This window comes from Urocitellus parryii, chromosome Y (assembly GCF_045843805.1).
Source record: "Urocitellus parryii isolate mUroPar1 chromosome Y, mUroPar1.hap1, whole genome shotgun sequence".
Taxonomy (NCBI): Eukaryota; Metazoa; Chordata; class Mammalia; order Rodentia; family Sciuridae; genus Urocitellus; species Urocitellus parryii.
Genome location: NC_135548.1, coordinates 48,082,524 through 48,103,873, shown reverse-complemented (window position 1 = coordinate 48,103,873; position 21,350 = coordinate 48,082,524).

Here is a 21,350-nt window from a genome sequence, read left to right as displayed (position 1 = left end):
CCTTTCAGGACACTAATGTAGGCATGGGAGCCCCTGGCGTGGGATGCTTTGCACAAGGCGTGACCATGGGCTCTCTTTCCTGGCAAAAATGGCTCCACTCAGCATGGAGAGCACTGTCATTCCTGGTGGCTAACAACAGCCCTGGACCCCAGAAAGGAACCCACACTCAAGATTAACGTCTGAGTGTGCGTGTCCTCGAGGAAATGATGTCTCCTGATCCCAGGTGCAAAGGGGTAAGTCCTCTAACTCCAGGGGCCATGAAGGGACATCTGAGTTTCCCTCGTCCTTCTTTCCCTCTCTAACTAACCACAGTTAGGACCCTGGCCTCATTCCCCAGTGAGGATCATTAGGCTCCATAAAGGACAGTCTCTAAGATGCTCAGTGGACCAACACCCTCTGCACAACCCATAACCCTATTCACCCAAGAGGCAAGAGGATTTCTATTCAGGAAAACCAGGAAAGGGAGAGCCTTTCTCAAGGACACAAGGACATTAGTGAGTGAGGGAGTGATTAATGGATGGAGAACTATTTCCAACACCAACTTCCAGGAGCATATATGGCCCCCTGGAGAATTCTGCAGTGTGTTGGTGATTAAGGAGAACGTGTGAATTCAGGGGTCACTAGGTCCTCTCAGCCATAAGGAGGGAAACTGCCATAAAGGAACTAGGACAAGGGTGCGAGGAATGCTCACTGGTGGGAGATCGGAAGGAAGGAAAGTGTACTCATTAGAAAAGTGTCGCCTGAAAATTCTTAGCCAGCCAAAAGTCGTGCGAACTTGTGTGGGAAAAGAGTCTTTGCACAGTGATGAAGCTAAGAGCTCACATGATGGAACACAGCATCAACTGGGACCAAATCCAATATCTGATATTCTTGTAGGAAGAGGAGAGTCTGGACCCAGATACCAGGGAGACTGGGGGATACCGGATATGTGAGGTTGGAGCCAGGGCGGGATGCCCATATGGGAACCACAGATCGTGGGCAGCAATAGGAGAGTGGGCAAGGGCTGGGAGAGTTGGGGAGACAGTCCCCTTGAAACCTGGGAGGGGTTATGGCACTGGGACAGCCCAACACCTACTGTGTTGAGCCTCTGGAGCTCAACGGAAGACACTTCCTCTGTTGTCGGCCACCCAGTTAACAGAGTTTGGTTGCAGCAGCCTAGGACCCAGCTGAAGGTCTGAGCATGTTGGCCATGCAGGTTGGATCTGGACCACAGACACCCTCATCAGAGATTGTAGGGTCTCAGCCCTGAGGCAAGACAGGCACTAAGTCAGGCCAGGTGGGGAAACGGATAGGCACACACTCTGGGGGCTGGTGCCTGTGTTACTGGGAACACTTCTGATCGCAATTCCCTGATCTGCTGCCAACACAGGCTACAGAGGAGCGTACAGAAACACAGACCACGGATCTGCCCCACTCAGTGGGCCCAGGCCAACACCACACCCAGCAGCCTCGTGCCATACCCAATGAGTCTCGAAGCGGCCCCCTCTTCCCATCCTGAGAGCTCTTCCCTTCCTCATGTGCCAATAGCTCCCTACTGTCACTGGCAATATCTACTCTGTGAGATGTCAACATCCGTGTTTACTGTTCTCTCATCCCAGGACAGTGTGGTCCCACACACCCTGGTGAAATAGGCCACCTGGAGGCTGGACCTGGAGGTTGTTGAGGCTGAATGGCAGCGGTGGTCCTCAGGCACTTAATATTATTTAAGTTAAAAAAAAAAAAAAAAAAAACAAAAAACGGGTCTTGTTGCTCAAAAATGTTTGATTTGCATATTCTCATCCCCTAACCCCAATATTTTCATTATTTCCTCACATATGAAATCTTACTAGCATAAAGGTAATTTCGTATTAAACAAAGTGGATTGAAATAACATTGGTAAAAATAATCAATCACCATACTTTCAATTTTTGTTCTGCTTTCCTATTAGAAACCACTTGGATACAAGAGAACAGAGGACAGACTCAGGGAAATGCTTGAAATGACAAGAAGCTCCCACTCAAGCTCAGCATTCAGTCCTGGACAGGGTAAGACCAGGCCACTTTGACATCTGTGCCAAAGAGTCTACCAGACAGAATCCTCTGACTGATCCCTGACTGAGCCATAGGAACTGGCTAGAAAAGCCTTCACATCCTCAATACATTCTTCACGTCAGAATACTTGACAACCATTGATATCCATCTCTCGTTAACTTGCTCCCCAGCCAACCATTCTTCAACAAATTCAAAGGAGTAACTCATGCAAGCACACAGAAAGGGGTGTTCACTACACACATCCATGTGCGAAAAAGACAACTGGTATTTCTTGTTTGGGCTATTTCAAATGAAATCCCTTCTGCATGACCTCCACAAACCAAAGGAAAATATTTGTGAAATTCCCACGTAGAAGACAAGATACACTTGACAAGGAGGCAGTGGCAAGAATTTTGACACTCCAAATGTAGAGTGTGTGTTTAGGAAGCAGTCACAGTTTCCATGAGAGAGTCCCATGAAATCAATTAGGAAGATCCATGCTCTAGCCCTACCATGCAAGTGATGTGACTTGAAAGAGTCACTTAGTCTTAGTAACCATCATCACTAACAAGTAAGTCAATGAATAAAGGTCCTCAGGTGCCAAGCTACAAAATGTGGGATGAGCATGGATGAGGATGGGTGGGAGAAGTCTCCAACTCTAACACAATTAGGGAAGGATGTGCTGACCTCAAGTGGCTGGGGGGGCTGGGATCCTGCCACAGAGGGGGATTCCAAACCTCACATCCCCTGACCCAGGCCAGAAGACCAGGTAGAGTCCAAGGACCCTGGGGTGGCCCAATGGCAATAAAGGTCAAAAGGAACTAGGGATCTGCCTGGTCCCTCAATCCCCTACTCTGAGCAGGGCTGCATGACGAGGCCAGAGGCCATCCACAGCAATCTGCCTTTACAGGAAAACAGGGACTGCAGGCTGCCTCTGGCTCACTGAATCAGGGTGGTGTTTTCATAAAGCAAGACCACTTCCTCACATTTGACCAACAGCTCATGTGTTGACAGCACAATGACTGACTTGACTCAGGCCCTGATGAATGAAATAGAAAATTCATAGCAAACCCATCTTTAGCTCTTCCACATCATCAGGGGCTCTGATTCAATTCCGTCCAGAAAGGTGTCTGAAATGATTTCTAAACATGCTGGGGACTCACCTCTGTGTGGAACTTTTCAGGAAAAAGGGGATCAAATCTCATGAAGCAACTCTTCTCTCTTCTAGCCCATGGGCAATGCAAGGAACCTGCATGATACCAGAGGCTCACTTCTCTCTTCTCATGTCTTCTGGAAAGGATTCGTTAATGCTTCCTGCAAGGTGAAGCAGAAGCCTGCATCCCCAGCTGCACAGAAGTGTTTTAGGGCAGTGTCTCCCTTAAAACCCAAAAATAAAAAAACAGGTCATTCAACAGGCACATGGATTCGAGTACATGTTCAATGATCCCTCCTCCCTGGAGCCTTCCACATGCCCATCTTCCACATTCACAGAGCAATGCTTGGCCATTCTCAAGACCAGGAGACCATGATGCTCATCACCAGGAAGTCAATAAGGAACATGAAGAGAGCAGCATGGATTGCAGAAGGTGGCACATCAAGGATCTTCAGCTCTGCTGCTAGAACACAAGAGCTTAACTTCAGTATTGACTTTTTGCCAACTACCAAGTACGATAGCAGTGTCAAGCCCAATATGCAGATATGCAAGTAGTAGGTGACACCCCGCATCCATTCACAAAAGTGGGCAACATCTGCATCAGAACAAGGAAGTATCTTACCCTTACTCATAAAAATCATCAGAAACAAAATAAAATGGATGCAAGACTTCTCATTTCACTATTAGGTAGCTGTTGGAATTCCCTATTAAATAATACCTCCTCCAAAATAAAAAGTATCTCAGACATGTGTCAACTATTCAATGGATGACATTTTAAAAACTATGGACTTTACTTAATATTTATGTATGCTATATCCCTGCCTAAGGCTCTATGAGAAAGGAGCACATAGAATTGGATCTTTGAAAATCTCACATTTGCTGATAAATATTACTGCTGATCTCAGGCATGGCGAAGTGAAAAGTGGGACTTTGGATATTCCAAGAATGCTATGTTGTGGGATTGGTGTCCCTGATTCATACATAGCATATGGTTTCTATGAAATCCAGTGAGGGAGCAGGAGTAACGAAGCTGATTGCACAGATGACCTCAGGGAATACTGACAGATAGGCCAAATGAAAAATATGCTCCAGCTAACCATTGGTATTTGGGCTTCTGATCCCAGTCCTGTTTTTAAAAATGGTGCAGACAGGCAGTGTTCATTAAAAACTGTCTACCATGTAAAAGTGGGTAATTTAAATGGCATCTAGTTACACATCTGATAGAATGGTCTGGCAACATATGAATTTCATTCTAACAACAACAACAACAACAAAACATAGAAAATGAGACATAAAGATAAAACCTTGTCTTCACCAGGATGCCTAAAAATAGGTTTTATTTGGCTCATGCAAATAAATATCTTTCAATAGAATTTCTGATTTCTGAATGAATCCATTCAACTTCATACTGCACAGATCACAAGGTTTTCTTTACAGAATATTCTCTTCTTCTTCTTAAAGCCTCACATAGAAAATGTCTCACAGGACATAGGAGGGGAATGACCCAAAGGATGAGAGAATGGCTGGAACCGTTCTCAAATGTGCCCATGTAGCCTAAAGTTTGAAGGCATCTAATTGTACTCTAAAACAATTATGAACCTATTTGATCCATTATTAATAAATATCACCACTTTACCACTTGAACCAAATCACAGAAAATTGGAAACAGATGATCATTTGCTTTGATACCTTTACTTCTGTTTCATTACTCAGAGTCGATCAACTCTATACTTCAAGTGACACAGATTTATTACAGAATGCCGAAGATCCTAAGGATCTATTTTAGCTCAGCCCATGGTATTGCTTCATTATTTTATTATTTTGTAAGTAATAAAATATAACTTCATGTTGGATGACATATTCAAGCCATGAATATATCATCCAACATTGTTCTTCCCAAAATATTAGCCCAATTTCTGCGCGTGCTCACTTACTGTTCAGGAATTTTACTAATTGTTTGAAGGTTCTAGAGGACCTGTTAGACTCCTAATGGACAAACCATACAACATACTCCAGAGAACGGACGAGTGCCATAAGAAGAAAATAAGGTCAGCCTACAGCAATGGGCAGCTGCCTGCCCTCGGCTGGGAGGAGCCCTGGCCATGGCACCAGGGCTGCTGGGCAGCAGAAGCCTCCGCAGCCCTGCAGGGAGCCTGGAGCACAGCTCTGCCTAACCATGCTCAGCCCTGGACAGATGCACATGAGTTCCCATCACAGGCTCGAGTGTGACAGTCCCAGGTGCATGCCTGTCATGCCAGCCACCAGGGAGGCTGAGGCAAGAGGAACGTTTGAGGTCAGCCTTGGCAACTTAGACCCCGAGGCAAAGGGGAAATACTTTTACAGGGGTCTCTGAGGGTGTAGCTCAGGTAGGTCACTTGCCTCACAGGCTCAAGGCCCTGGGTTCAATCCCCAGAACCCACGTACACACAAAAAGTGAACTTGGAATATTGTTTAAAATGATGGGTCAGGAACACACATGGACTTCAATATGACCTCTCAGAGGAGCTCAATTTGAGATCAGACTGAACAAAAGACCACCTGGACCATTGACTCAGTGTCTGAAACCCTCTGTGAGCATGGGAAGCACTGCTGGCAAGACACCAGAGGGCCAAAGCACTTGTGCCCCCTGCAGGGGCGTCTCTTGTCTACCGCCAAAGACTGTTCCCCTCCTGGGGCAGCTGAGAGCAAGCTGGGCCTTGGAGCAAGGACTAGTGCTTTAGATATAGACTATGCAAGCAAGGGGCAATGTCTTTAATAAAACTAAAATTAAAAAGTCACATTGAAAAAATTTTAAAAAGAAGAAAATAAGGTCAAGTAGAGGAAGCCCATTTTCACAGGAAAAAATCCCCCAGTGAAAAGCATCAGAATAGATACCAAGAAAAATACCAAAAAAACAGTGTGCTCCCACTATGTATCTACTCAACATGCAAAAGTTAGAAAGCTAGATAATACAATCCTGGCCACAGGTAGAGCTATGCAGAAGAGCCACCTGGCAGTGCTTAGTCAAAGAAGTAAACATGCACACTTTGACCTAGAAATTCCACCTGTGTGTAAACCAGGCGGTGCTTAAGCAGTTTCACAAGGGGACATGCACAGGGAAATTTATCCTCAGGTTCTTATAGAGTTGTCTGTGCTTACAGGGAGTTGATGGTTGTCAAGATGCCCACAGCTGCGAAAGTCAAAAGCTAAAAAAATAATAGATGCCAACCTGGATATATTAATAATCCCGTATCTATGATCACCTTCATAAGGTAGCTTCCCAACTTCTGTGTGGAAGTGAGTTCCTCCTTGGCACTTACACTGTTGTGGAGACCACTAGGAGTTCAGCTTTGTGCAGGATCATCTGACCTGGACTTTTGGCAAGACCTGTACAGCCCTCACACATGCTCAGATGCTACAGGACTTTTCAGACCAGTCCAGACAACAGTAGGCATCCATTCATTGTCTGCACTCTACAGATTCCTAGATGCACGACATTCATTACCATCAAATGCAGAATTTTCATCAAAAACTAATATATATATCATTCCAATCTGAATCAAGAAAATCGGAAATATCCCCAAATCCAAAGAGTGGATCCCCATTGTGATGCTACAAGTTGAAAATTCCACAGCTGACCTCATGGGATGGTTCACAGTCAAAAGACAGCTGCATGAAAAATATTACATGACCTTCCTGCTATGTGAAAAGTGGCATGTGAAGTACACATGCATGTCTTCCTCAGACATGGGTTCATTTGCAAGACACCTTGTGCAATTGAAAATACTCCAAAAGGGGAGAAATCAGAACCATGTCTCCAAAGTATTTCAGCAGAGACCAACTCCATCTGTCTATCTATCTCTCAGTGAGCGTGTGTGCTCTTGTGTGTGTTTGTGTGTCTTTGTTTGTGTTTGTACCATCATAGCTGATACTTCATTGCCCCCATTGGAAAACTGACTCAGATAATGCCATCTGCCAAACTCCTAAAAACCAAAGTTCTTGCTGATAGAATGAAACATTCCTTCCTGTTGGTTTGGATGTGTCCTTTAGGAATCACTGCTACATTTAGTATACTCAAATCATCACAGTAGATCAGGTAACAAAAACATATATATTTTAAAATAATAATAATATATTAATGGAAACAACAAATACAGGATAGAGTAACAACTGTGTTACTAAACAAGGTCAAGGACAATGGCAAACTATAGATTCAAACTTTGAAGAAAATAGTAATCAATGTAAATATTCCTGGGCTGCCTCAGCCCCGCCCAGGCACACAGCAACAGAATGGTTTTGCAAGCATCCTCAGGAGGGCAGGAGCCTTCTTTGCAGGACGAGAGGGAGGTTGAGGCTCGATCCACCCATCATTCTTTTGGGAGGGGCTCCTTTTCCTCAGCACAAAGTTGGATTTTTTGTGAGGATTCTTGGCATAAAATACGTTGGCCTCTGCTGGAATCCTCAGCTCTGGGGAGAGAGGGGTGTACAAAAAGAAGGTGGCACTCAGGAGGTGCTCCCTAGGACACGCCAACATCTGAGAGCCTGTGCCAGAAAAGGCCAGAGCCACACACCTGAGAGCTCTCCAATTCAGCACCAATACCAACAAAGACAGCCTCCACAGTCCTCCCTGAGGAAGAACTAGGCAGAGCACTTCAACAGACCTAATGTCTGTTCCTACCGAAGGCTTTGGACTCCAGAATATCTCAGGTCCTCTTGCATCTGCCAAAGCACACCACTAGGGTTTGCATCTGAAATCTCCCACAAAAGGCTCCTGTGCCGAAGATTCAGTCCCCACATGAGCCATCTTCATAGGTGGGTTTGGAGGGAAGCATTGGATGGTGAGTGCTCTGATGTCAACATGAAATTCTCATTCAAGATGAATACACTACTGGGGGGTGGGAGGGACTGGAAGAAAGGTTGAGCATGGTTGGAGTAAGACCTAAACAGGGTTGTGCCCTGGGCAACAGTACCTTGTTCCTGTTGGCTCCACTGAATCCTCATTCTCCAAGGAGAGGTCCTCCCTCTCCATCTTTCTCTCTCTCCCTCTCTGCCAGCCTCGTTCTCTCTCTCCCAGTCTATGCCTTTGTGGCAAGGGCTGAGGAGCTCTCCACTGCCACACACTAGAGCTTTATGGACAGCCTCAGTGCACAACCAAAGAGAAAGCTATGAAACCCAGAGAAAAAAGGCCTAGGATTCCTCCTCTGAGTTATTTTCCTCAAGTATGGCCACAGTGAGGACAGGCTGACCAGCGCGGATACCACGTTAGAGCCATGCTTCTGCGTTGGTGGAGCCCGCCTCCATGTGAACCAGGCTTCTGAGAATGGAGGCCACATTCCAAATACTGCCCTACTGAGAACAATGGTTCCAAAGACCAGCAAAGGGACTGCTTCCCTCCAACATGGTGTATGGCCCAGTGGTGCCATGACCCCGAGTGGGGGAATACAACAGCCGCTTCTCCTTCCTCTGAACATGTGTTTCCTGTCGCCCTCCTCTAACCTAGAGCCTGTTCTCCATCCCTTCTGGGTTGGATGTGGAGATCTCTGCTATGAATTTCTTAGGCTACCAAGGCCCCAGACAGACTTCCTCTTCCATAGACTCTACTAACCTAACAGTAGGTTAAGATAGGAGACAAGTGATCCTAGAACTCATAGGGATGGTGGTCTTCAGGGTACATAGGCTGGGATAATGGCTGCTGTGGTGTTTGGCTCACAAAAACCAACCAACCAACCAACGAAAAAGCGCTGGCATTATTATCAGATGAGCTCTGTGGCTACGTGCTCAGGAAGCCCTCATCTGACTTTAGTTAGGGATCACAACCTGGCTATTGTGATCACTCCTTGCCTAGTGGACTCAGGTGCATAAGACCATGGAATTTATGCAAAAACAGATGATTCAGGCTGTCTCCCAGGCTGTGTTTTCTTCCCAATTTCATCCTGTTACTGCTTGCTAGAATCCTGGCAATGCTCTGCCCAGGCAGTGGTTTTTTGGTCACACAGAAGGCTTTCAATAGTACTGCTTCAGTCCACAAAATGCCAGTTCCCTCTTTAGCCCATGCATTCCCATGTTCCTTTGAAACCACTCCTATCCCAGACCATGAAAACATACTGCTCCTGGAGAGAGGCTTTCCTCCTCACTCCTCAAAGATGTCAGCTTTGGATGCCTGTTCATGTCCAGGGGAGGGCACCTGGTGGGGAGCCACAATATCCACCGGGGTATACCATTGGACCTCAAGACCTTCCACCAGCAGAAGTGCAGTTGGCTTTGTGCACGAACCCAACACACCTGTTGGAGTGTTCTTGGGGGTCAGAGACTACTCTTTGTTGCTAAGAGTTGACCTGAGTCCACATCCTGACCCTTGCTCTCTGCTATCTGATTGTCTCACTTACTCTGACGGCGAGAGATGATTTGGCCCAGCTCATAATCCTCTGGATTCTCCTCAGTAAGGAAGTGTAGGTCGAGGGCGCTGCGGATGACGACAGGAGCCCTATCGTGGCAGGTCACCTGGAGCAGCATGGGAGACAGGCCTTCAGGAAATGGGCCTTGAAGTGACTACTCAAGGACAGTGGGCAGGGGCATTCTGGAGGCACCTCCACTCTAAATACAAGGGCAACATCCATGACCCTACTACCCGAGGCTGACCTCCTGCTCATCGTGTGGGCTCTTCCCACAGGCTACTAGCCCAATCCTTGTACATAGGACTTCCTGGGCCTGCCATTGCTCTTTGTGGAGCTGCACTCCTCTCGGAGTGAAAGGACCCCACTACCTGCATACAGATGCAATCTCATCCCACAAGTTGGGAGGAATGGGACAATAGCCTCCAAGATCCCAGGTCTGCCCGAGGATGCAGGCGGCATTGGGAATGGCCTAGGCACAAAACCTAGAGGCTTTGGTCTGGATTGCCAGGGCCAAAAACAGACCCAGGAACATGACCACACACAGGAGAGCTGAAAGATAGCCACGAGAGCTCCTGGCCTCCAGAGGCTCAGTGCTGGCTGGGATGTAGGAGGGCACCTCATCCGGCAAGGGTGGTCATTGGGTTACCTGGACATTTAGTGTGCTTGCTCCACATCCATATCGACTCTGCAGAGAGACTCTCTCAGCTCCTTGTTCAAGGAACATGGAGAACCTCACACTGCTGTCCTCCTCCATAGACGTCAGCATCCCATACAAGGGAACCTGCAACCTAGTTCCTGTCCTATTCTCATCTGTCACCCATACCTGTCCCTGCCCTTCTGGACTGCATGCTGCCACCTGACACACAGACTCCCTCAGACATGGCAGTGGACAAGCTGCTGCACTCGCTCATCTCAGCTCCAGCCCTTCACACTGACCTCTCCCTTCTTGATTCCCATCTATCCTCCTGATCATCCAGAAGCTCCAAATTCAAGAGGGCATGAGTAGTCCATGGTATTGGACCAGTGTCTGCTCCCCACCCAGGTGTAAGCACCACGGGACACCCCTGCTCCCAGGCTTACCAGAACACTCTTGGCCATCTCTGGACTTTGTGTTTCTAAGTGGACACGAATTAAGCAGGTGTCTCCCACCTGCTTGTGGGAAAGCGGCCTGGAGGACTTGCAGGTTGATTCTGAGAACTGTGGGGGATGGAACATCAGCAAACCCAGAAACAGAAAGCCACCCCAGACTGTCAGTTGGCTCTATGGGCTTCCAGCAAATATGTCCAGGTGCTGAGGCTTCTTATTTCCTCAGGTCGGAGTGGAATGGCAGCACATGCACAGCTTGAATAAGGTAGGTGTTTACCTCCTTTCCCTTGACCTGGGGGCGTTTCCTCACCATGAAATATTGTATTCCCAGATTCATGGACAGACACACGAGTGAGTGGTCAGAGACCTTGATTTCTGCAGAGCGAAGTGGAGAGAATTGTTAGGTGGCACTCAAGGATTATACCACAAAACACCCACAACCCCTGAGAGTCTCCGCCAGGCCCATCACACTTTGGTATTTTGGGGCCAAGGCCCACTTTCTCTTGGCTGTCAGTTATCCTGAGCCCACTGTGGATCATGTCTCCCCACTGTCTGATTGTCCTACTTACTCTCATCCTCAGACATCATATACAGCAGCTCAAAGTTGTCCACATCCTCATGCTGCAACAAATTTTGGTCCAAGGCCCTGCGGATGAGGCTTGTCACCGTCTCCTGAAAGGTCACCTGGATCAGGGTGGGACAAATGTCATCAGAGAATGGCTTTTAGAAGAGCTACCCAGAAGACTGTGGTCAAACATTCAGGAGAAATCTCAGCTACATATACAAGGGCACAATCTTGTTATCCTGCTACCTGAGTGTGTCCTCCATATACCACCTGGGTTCTTGCAATGTGCTACTAGAACAATCCTGGTACAAATATCTGCCTGTACCTGCCATCTCCCCTCCCCCTGGGGAGCCACATTCCACTCATGTCAAAGGACCAAACTGCCTATGCACAGACACACTCTCATCTCACTGAGATGAGAGCAATGGGCCAGGGATCTGCGCACCAAGTGTGATCTGGGATGCAGGCTGCCTTTGTGGGTGGAAGAGGCAGATGCACTGAAAATTGGGGTCCTGACTGCCACGACACAAAACAGACTCAGATACAAGAGTGTGCACTTGAGTGCTTCATGATAGCTTTGAGAGGCCCTGGCCTCTGGAAGCTCGGTGCGGGTCTGGTTGTCATGATGTACTTGACTCAGCACTGGCAGTCACTGAACATGTCTCCTCTGCAGCTGGACACCTGCAGCATTAGCGTGTCTACTGCACATCCATAGAAATTCTGCCAAGAACCCCTTTAGCTCCGTATTTACATACATGCAAAGCCTAACATTCCGAAGCTTTGGCATGACCCCCCAGGTGATCCCGACCCCAAATTCCTACACCTAGTCATGCTAAGGAGGTTCTCTTCCCTGCCACCAGGAACACATCCCCTCCTACACATGTGACAAGTCACTGCCACCTCCTCTGCTCCAACTTCACTCATTGAGAATACCAAGTTCTAGGCACTGCAGCCTGCACCCTGGACATATCTCTGCCTTCATCTGTCCACAGCACTTCCGTCTGCACTTCTGGCCTGCAAAACCCACAATACACAGGCCCACTCACCACTGAAGCTGGGCATGCTGATGCTCTCCCTCCTCAGGTCAAGCCCTTAAGACGGACCTCTCTCTTCTTTATTTCCCACCATAGCCCTGGGGTTGGCTGTGTCTCCTGCCTTCCACTGTGTGGACACCCAGGAGGCAGCCCTGCTGTCGGGCTTACTGGGATGCGCTTTGTCTCCCTCAGGCTCTGTCCCTCTAGGAGGACGTGAACAACGCGGCTGTCTTCCACCTGCTCGCTGGAGTGAAGCAGTGAGGAGCTGCTACTCACAGCTGCTGGGGTCCTGGATGCCACTGCCACAGAAGGTTCCAAGAACTGTGGGGGATGACAACATCAGCAAAGCCCAGCAACTGCACCCCACCCAGCCTGGCAGTTGGCTCTGTGGGCATTCTACAACATCCATCCAGAACCTGAGGTTCTTGTCCCCTTGGAGGATGTGGAGTGGCACCAGGAGTAAAGACTGAAGAAGGTGGCTGTTTTGGGAACAAGAGATCCAGCACCTGCTGGGTGGGGATGAAATCCCAGGAGATTAACCCCATGTTGCTGCTGAAATGTAGGTTCCTCCCACAAATGACAGGCAGGAGCTCATTCCTAAGCTGGTCCTGCCTGTAAGGTTCAAGGCTCTGAACCCTGAAGGGCTCCTCAGTGTTCTGATCATTTTCACCCTGGGTTGGGACCAAGAATGGTGGGTTCAAAATGGAATTGGTGACAAACAGAAAAATGACTTGTGCCAATACACTAGAGTCAAAGCACAATGGGACAGTTCCCATCAGTACAAACACACACACACACACACACACACACACACACACACACACACACACAGAGTCAGAATAGGAGTCCTGGGCCATTCATCAGGGATCAGACTAGAGGGCCTGCTGGGCTCACCTGCCCTGTGCTACTCACTGTTACTCTTGAGCTCCTCTGCGACAATCGCCAGAGGCTCTGGCGTCTAAGATGAAGCCTCACCCAGTGTATCCACAAAAGGGCTAGTTGGCCCCCCTGAGATTCCTGGGAGCCTGAGGCTCGGCATTGTCTGCAACCACAGGAGAACATCCTTCTCCCTCCAGTGGCTCCAACCAAGTGAGCTCGGATGGCTTGGTCAGTGAAGTGGGTGCCTGGATACCAGGGTTCCATGTTCTGTTTGATCCATTGTCAAGGCAATGATGTCATTTCCTGTGCCCATACCTGAGCCTCTTTTCACATAAGACCACTTTCAACAGCCCTATGGGCTGCCGATTTCTCCTCCATGCCTACCCATCTCAGGTGCGCAGGTGTTCACCAACAACTACCCAAACATCCCCACCAGCATCTGCCCTGCTTGGTGCCACTAGAGTTCCAGCTTGGAGCCTTCAAAAATGCATTCACAACCAGTCCTTCCCTCTCAGCAGCTTTTGGACCCTGGTCCCATCATTGTGCAACTCATGGTGTGCCCAGTCTTTTCTGGAAAGTAGGGTAGCATCTAATCTCTAGGGTTTATTGTGTCTATTGGCCCATAACACCCTCTGTTCTCTCTGAAACCAGAGATGGGACTCACAGGTGGCTAAAGCACAAATGTAGAGATGGGATAATCACAAGAAAGGGAGAGACAAAGAATGCACCCTAACTCAATCAGGCCTGTGTCCCACACAGGGACATGGCCAATGTCCGTCCCATCGTGGCTGCAGTTCCCTCTCTACACCATGGCAAGTTGGAGGGGACTGAGATGCAGAGGCTGCTCCCCTCTGCCATACAACTTCCCAAGGCTTCTCCTAAGATTTCAAAAGGGCCAAGTGTGTCTAGTGTTGGGGTCTCACAGAGACTCCGAGGTACCACAGCATCCTGCTGCCCAGAACCGGTTCACCCCTCACCTCAAGGGGGCTCAGCCTCTGGATTCATGGGAATTGAAGTGGGTACAGGTGATGGGATATCACCTCCAAGACTGAGTTATGCCAAGTCCATGACCCCTGTCTGCATCCCTGTCTCCAGCACCACTCCCCCCTCTCTCTTTCCTCCTCAGAGCAAACAAATCCATTTAGCAAGTGTGTCCTGTGATAAAGACATGACGGTCACCCATCCTCTCATTACAAAAACACTGAGGCTCAGCCAACATGGATCCTACAGGGAACACAGGCATAAACTCAGACTCCGATCCTCCCAGCCGAGCCTCAGTGGAGCCTGGACTCCCAGCCTCCTGAGTCAAGGAAACAGAGGTTCCTAGCCGAGCCACCTTGGATGCAGCCGCACACAAACTGAACTCATCAATGCTCTCAGTTGTGAGTAAGAGGGGAAGTGGTGTTTCACAACCCTGGACATCAAGGGCAGTCTCCAGGCTTTGGGGTGTGCCCTGGCCTCTGTCTATCTGCCCAGGCTCTCCAACCCACACTGGCCTCTTACCCAACCTCCTCCTAGGGCCAAACTCAATCCTGCCTCTCAATTTCTGCTGCCTTCCCCAACACACTGCTCCCCAAAATGAGCAGGGCTGGCTCTCGGTTATCATGCTGGTGCCAGCAGCAATGGCACCCCACTGACATAATTCTGAGTCCCAACCTAGGCACTCCAGCTGTCTTTGCCACACCTGGCCTGTTTGGGCTCTGGCTCTTGCTCTTTTCTTTCATGTGCATGTGTTTTGAGGTTTTGAGTTTCTCCCACTGCAGAACTGCAGCTGTGGCAGGGTAGAGCTCATGAGGGTGACATTCTGAGCCACATCCAATCCCATCAGGACTGTTCACTGGGGTGACTGCTGGAACACAGTGATGAGTGAACACATGGGAGGTGGTTGGACCCACCTTGCCTCTGAGTGGCTTCCTTTCAGGACAGGAATGTAGGCATGGGAGCCCCTGGCGTGGGATGCTTTGCACAAGGCGTGACCATGGGCTCTCTTTCCTGGCAAAAATGGCTCCACTCAGCATGGAGAGCACTGTCATTCCTGGTGGCTAACAACAGCCCTGGACCCCAGAAAGGAACCCACACTCAAGATTAACGTCTGAGTGTGCGTGTCCTCGAGGAAATGAGGTCTCCTGATCCCAGGTGCAAAGGGGTAAGTCCTCTAACTCCAGGGGCCATGAAGGGACATCTGAGTTTCCCTTGTCCTTCTTTCCCTCTCTAACTAACCACAGTTAGGACCCTGGACTCATTCCCCAGTGAGGATCATTAGGCTCCATAAAGGACAGTCTCTAAGATGCTCAGGGGACCAACACCCTCTGCACAACCCATAACCCTATTCACCCAAGAGGCAAGAGGATTTCTATTCAGGAAAACCAGGAAAGGGAGAGCCTTTCTCAAGGACACAAGGACATTAGTGAGTGAGGGAGTGATTAATGGATGGAGAACTATTTCCAACACCAACTTCCAGGAGCATATATGGCCCCCTGGAGAATTCTGCAGTGTGTTGGTGATTAAGGAGAACGTGTGAATTCAGGGGTCACTAGGTCCTCTCAGCCATAAGGAGGGAAACTGCCATAAAGGAACTAGGACAAGGGTGCGAGGAATGCTCACTGGTGGGAGATCGGAAGGAAGGAAAGTGTACTCATTAGAAAAGTGTCGCCTGAAAATTCTTAGCCAGCCAAAAGCCATGCGAACTTGTGTGGGAAAAGAGTCTTTGCACAGTGATGAAGCTAAGAGCTCACATGATGGAACACAGCATCAACTGGGACCAAATCCAATATCTGATATTCTTGTAGGAAGAGGAGAGTCTGGACCCAGATACCAGGGAGACTGGGGGATACCGGATATGTGAGGTTGGAGCCAGGGCGGGATGCCCATATGGGAACCACAGATCGTGGGCAGCAATAGGAGAGTGGGCAAGGGCTGGGAGAGTTGGGGAGACAGTCCCCTTGAAACCTGGGAGGGGTTATGGCACTGGGACAGCCCAACACCTACTGTGTTGAGCCTCTGGAGCTCAACGGAAGACACTTCCTCTGTTGTCGGCCACCCAGTTAACAGAGTTTGGTTGCAGCAGCCTAGGACCCAGCTGAAGGTCTGAGCATGTTGGCCATGCAGGTTGGATCTGGACCACAGACACCCTCATCAGAGATTGTAGGGTCTCAGCCCTGAGGCAAGACAGGCACTAAGTCAGGCCAGGTGGGGAAACGGATAGGCACACACTCTGGGGGCTGGTGCCTGTGTTACTGGGAACACTTCTGATCGCAATTCCCTGATCTGCTGCCAACACAGGCTACAGAGGAGCGTACAGAAACACAGACCACGGATCTGCCCCACTCAGTGGGCCCAGGCCAACACCACACCCAGCAGCCTCGTGCCATACCCAATGAGTCTCGAAGCGGCCCCCTCTTCCCATCCTGAGAGCTCTTCCCTTCCTCATGTGCCAATAGCTCCCTACTGTCACTGGCAATATCTACTCTGTGAGATGTCAACATCCGTGGGTACTGTTCTCTCATCCCAGGACAGTGTGGTCCCACACACCCTGGTGAAATGGGCCACCTGGAGGCTGGACCTGGAGGTTGTTTAGGCTGAATGGCAGCGGTGGTCCTCTGGCACTTAATATTATTTAAGTTAAAAAAAAACAAAAACAAAAACAAAAAACGGGTCTTGGTGCTCAAAAATGTTTGATTTGCATATTCTCATCCCCTAACCCCAATATTTTCATTATTTCCTCACATATGAAATCTTACTAGCATAAAGGTAATTTCGTATTAAACAAAGTGGATTGAAATAACATTGGTAAAAATAATCAATCACCATACTTTCAATTTTTGTTCTGCTTTCCTATTAGAAACCACTTGGATACAAGAGAACAGAGGACAGACTCATGGAAATGCTTGAAATGACAAGAAGCTCCCACTCAAGCTCAGCATTCAGTCCTGGACAGGGTAAGACCAGGCCACTTTGACATCTGTGCCAAAGAGTCTACCAGACAGAATCCTCTGACTGATCCCTGACTGAGCCATAGGAACTGGCTAGAAAAGCCTTCACATCCTCAATACATTCTTCACGTCAGAATACTTGACAACCATTGATATCCATCTCTCGTTAACTTGCTCCCCAGCCAACCATTCTTCAACAAATTCAAAGGAGTAACTCATGCAAGCACACAGAAAGGGGTGTTCACTACACACATCCATGTGCGAAAAAGACAACTGGTATTTCTTGTTTGGGCTATTTCAAATGAAATCCCTTCTGCATGACCTCCACAAACCAAAGGAAAATATTTGTGAAATTCCCACGTAGAAGACAAGATACACTTGCCAAGGAGGCAGTGGCAAGAATTTTGACACTCCAAATGTAGAGTGTGTGTTTAGGAAGCAGTCACAGTTTCCATGAGAGAGTCCCATGAAATCAATTAGGAAGATCCATGCTCTAGCCCTACCATGCAAGTGATGTGACTTGAAAGAGTCACTTAGTCTTAGTAACCATCATCACTAACAACTAAGTCAATGAATAAAGGTCCTCAGGTGCCAAGCTACAAAATGTGGGATGAGCATGGATGAGGATGGGTGGGAGAAGTCTCCAACTCTAACACAATTAGGGAAGGATGTGCTGACCTCAAGTGGCTGGGGGGCTGGGATCCTGCCACAGAGGGGGATTCCAAACCTCACATCCCCTGACCCAGGCCAGAAGACCAGGTAGAGTCCAAGGACCCTGGGGTGGCCCAATGGCAATAAAGGTCAAAAGGAACTAGGGATCTGCCTGGTCCCTCAATCCCCTACTCTGAGCAGGGCTGCATGACGAGGCCAGAGGCCATCCACAGCAATCTGCCTTTACAGGAAAACAGGGACTGCAGGCTGCCTCTGGCTCACTGAATCAGGGTGGTGTTTTCATAAAGCAAGACCACTTCCTCACATTTGACCAGCAGCTCATGTGTTGACAGCACAATGACTGACTTGACTCAGGCCCTGATGAATGAAATAGAAAATTCATAGCAAACCCATCTTTAGCTCTTCCACATCATCAGGGGCTCTGATTCAATTCCGTCCAGAAAGGTGTCTGAAATGATTTCTAAACATGCTGGGGACTCACCTCTGTGTGGAACTTTTCAGGAAAAAGGGGATCAAATCTCATGAAGCAACTCTTCTCTCTTCTAGCCCATGGGCAATGCAAGGAACCTGCATGATACCAGAGGCTCACTTCTCTCTTCTCATGTCTTCTGGAAAGGATTCGTTAATGCTTCCTGCAAGGTGAAGCAGAAGCCTGCATCCCCAGCTGCACAGAAGTGTTTTAGGGCAGTGTCTCCCTTAAAACCCAAAAATAAAAAAAAACAGGTCATTCAACAGGCACATGGATTCGAGTACGTGTTCAATGATCCCTCCTCCCTGGAGCCTTCCACATGCCCATCTTCCACATTCACAGAGCAATGCTTGGCCATTCTCAAGACCAGGAGACCACGATGCTCATCACCAGGAAGTCAATAAGGAACATGAAGAGAGCAGCATGGATTGCAGAAGGTGGCACATCAAGGATCTTCAGCTCTGCTGCTAGAACACAAGAGCTTAACTTCAGTATTGACTTTTTGCCAACTACCAAGTACGATAGCAGTGTCAAGCCCAATATGCAGATATGCAAGTAGTAGGTGACACCCCGCATCCATTCACAAAAGTGGGCAACATCTGCATCAGAACAAGGAAGTATCTTACCCTTACTCATAAAAATCATCAGAAACAAAATAAAATGGATGCACGACTTCTCATTTCACTATTAGGTAGCTGTTGGAATTCCCTATTAAATAATACCTCCTCCAAAATAAAAAGTATCTCAGACATGTGTCAACTATTCAATGGATGACATTTTAAAAACTATGGACTTTACTTAATATTTATGTATGCTATATCCCTGCCTAAGGCTCTATGAGAAAGGAGCACATAGAATTGGATCTTTGAAAATCTCACATTTGCTGATAAATATTACTGCTGATCTCAGGCATGGCGAAGTGAAAAGTGGGACTTTGGATATTCCAAGAATGCTATGTTGTGGGATTGGTGTCCCTGATTCATACATAGCATATGGTTTCTATGAAATCCAGTGAGGGAGCAGGAGTAACGAAGCTGATTGCACAGATGACCTCAGGGAATACTGACAGATAGGCCAAATGAAAAATATGTTCCAGCTAACCATTGGTATTTGGGCTTCTGATCCCAGTCCTGTTTTTAAAAAAGGTGCAGACAGGCAGTGTTCATTAAAAACTGTCTACCATGTAAAAGTGGGTAATTTAAATGGCATCTAGTTACACATCTGATAGAATGGTCTGGCAACATATGAATTTCATTCTAACAACAACAACAACAACAAAACATAGAAAATGAGACATAAAGATAAAACCTTGTCTTCACCAGGATGCCTAAAAATAGGTTTTATTTGGCTCATGCCAATAAATATCTTTCAATAGAATTTCTGATTTCTGAATGAATCCATTCAACTTCATACTGCACAGATCACAAGGTTTTCTTTACAGAATATTCTCTTCTTCTTCTTAAAGCCTCACATAGAAAATGTCTCACAGGACATAGGAGGGCTAAAGTTTGAAGGCATCTAATTGTACTCTAAAACAATTATGAACCTATTCGATCCATTATTAATAAATATCACCACTTTACCACTTGAACCAAATCACAGAAAATTGGAAACAGATGATCATTGGCTTTGATACCTTTACTTCTGTTTCATTACTCAGAGTCGATCAACTCTATACTTCAAGTGACACAGATTTATTACAGAATGCCTAAGATCCTAAGGATCTATTTTAGCTCAGCCCATGGTATTGCTTCATTATTTTATTATTTTGTAAGTAATAAAATATAACTTCATGTTGGATGACATATTCAAGCCATGAATATATCATCCAACATTGTTCTTCCCAAAATATTAGCCCAATTTCTGCGCGCGCTCACTTACTGTTCAGGAATTTTACTAATTGTTTGAAGGTTCTAGAGGACCTGTTAGACTCCTAATGGACAAACCATACAACATACTCCAGAGAACGGACGAGTGCCATAAGAAGAAAATAAGGTCAGCCTACAGCAATGGGCAGCTGCCTGCCCTCGGCTGGGAGGAGCCCTGGCCATGGCACCAGGGCTGCTGGGCAGCAGAAGCCTCCACAGCCCTGCAGGGAGCCTGGAGCACAGCTCTGCCTAACCATGCTCAGCCCTGGACAGACGCACATGAGTTCCCATCACAGGCTCGAGTGTGACAGTCCCAGGTGCATGCCTGTCATGCCAGCCACCAGGGAGGCTGAGGCAAGAGGAACGTTTGAGGTCAGCCTTGGCAACTTAGACCCCGAGGCAAAGGGGAAATACTTTTACAGGGGTCTCTGAGGGTGTAGCTCAAGTAGGTCACTTGCCTCACAGGCTCAAGGCCCTGGGTTCAATCCCCAGAACCCACGTACACACAAAAAGTGAACTTGGAATATTGTTTAAAATGATGGATCAGGTACACACAAGGACTTCAATATGACCTCTCAGAGGAGCTCAATTTGAGATCAGACTGAACAAAAGACCACCTGGACCATTGACTCAGTGTCTGAAACCCTCTGTGAGCATGGGAAGCACTGCTGGCAAGACACCAGAGGGCCAAAGCACTTGTGCCCCCTGCAGGGGCGTCCCTTGTCTACCGCCAAAGACTGTTCCCCTCCTGGGGCAGCTGAGAGCAAGCTGGGCCTTGGAGCAAGGACTAGTGCTTTAGATATAGACTATGCAAGCAAGGGGCAATGTCTTTAATAAAACTAAAATTAAAAAGTCACATTGAAAAAATTTTAAAAAGAAGAAAATAAGGTCAAGTAGAGGAAGCCCATTTTCACAGGAAAAAATCCCCCAGTGAAAAGCATCAGAATAGATACCAAGAAAAATACCAACAAACACAGTGTGCTCCCACTATGTATCTACTCAACATGCAAAAGTTAGAAAGCTAGATAATACAATCCTGGCCACAGGTAGAGCTATGCAGAAGAGCCACCTGGCAGTGCTTAGTCAAAGAAGTAAACATGCACACTTTGACCTAGAAATTCCACCTGTGTGTAAACCAGGCGGTGCTTAAGCAGTTTCACAAGGGGACATGCACAGGGAAATTTATCCTCAGGTTCTTATAGAGTTGTCTGTGCTTACAGGGAGTTGATGGTTGTCAAGATGCCCACAGCTGCGAAAGTCAAAAGCTAAAAAAATAATAGATGCCAACCTGGATATATTAATAATCCCG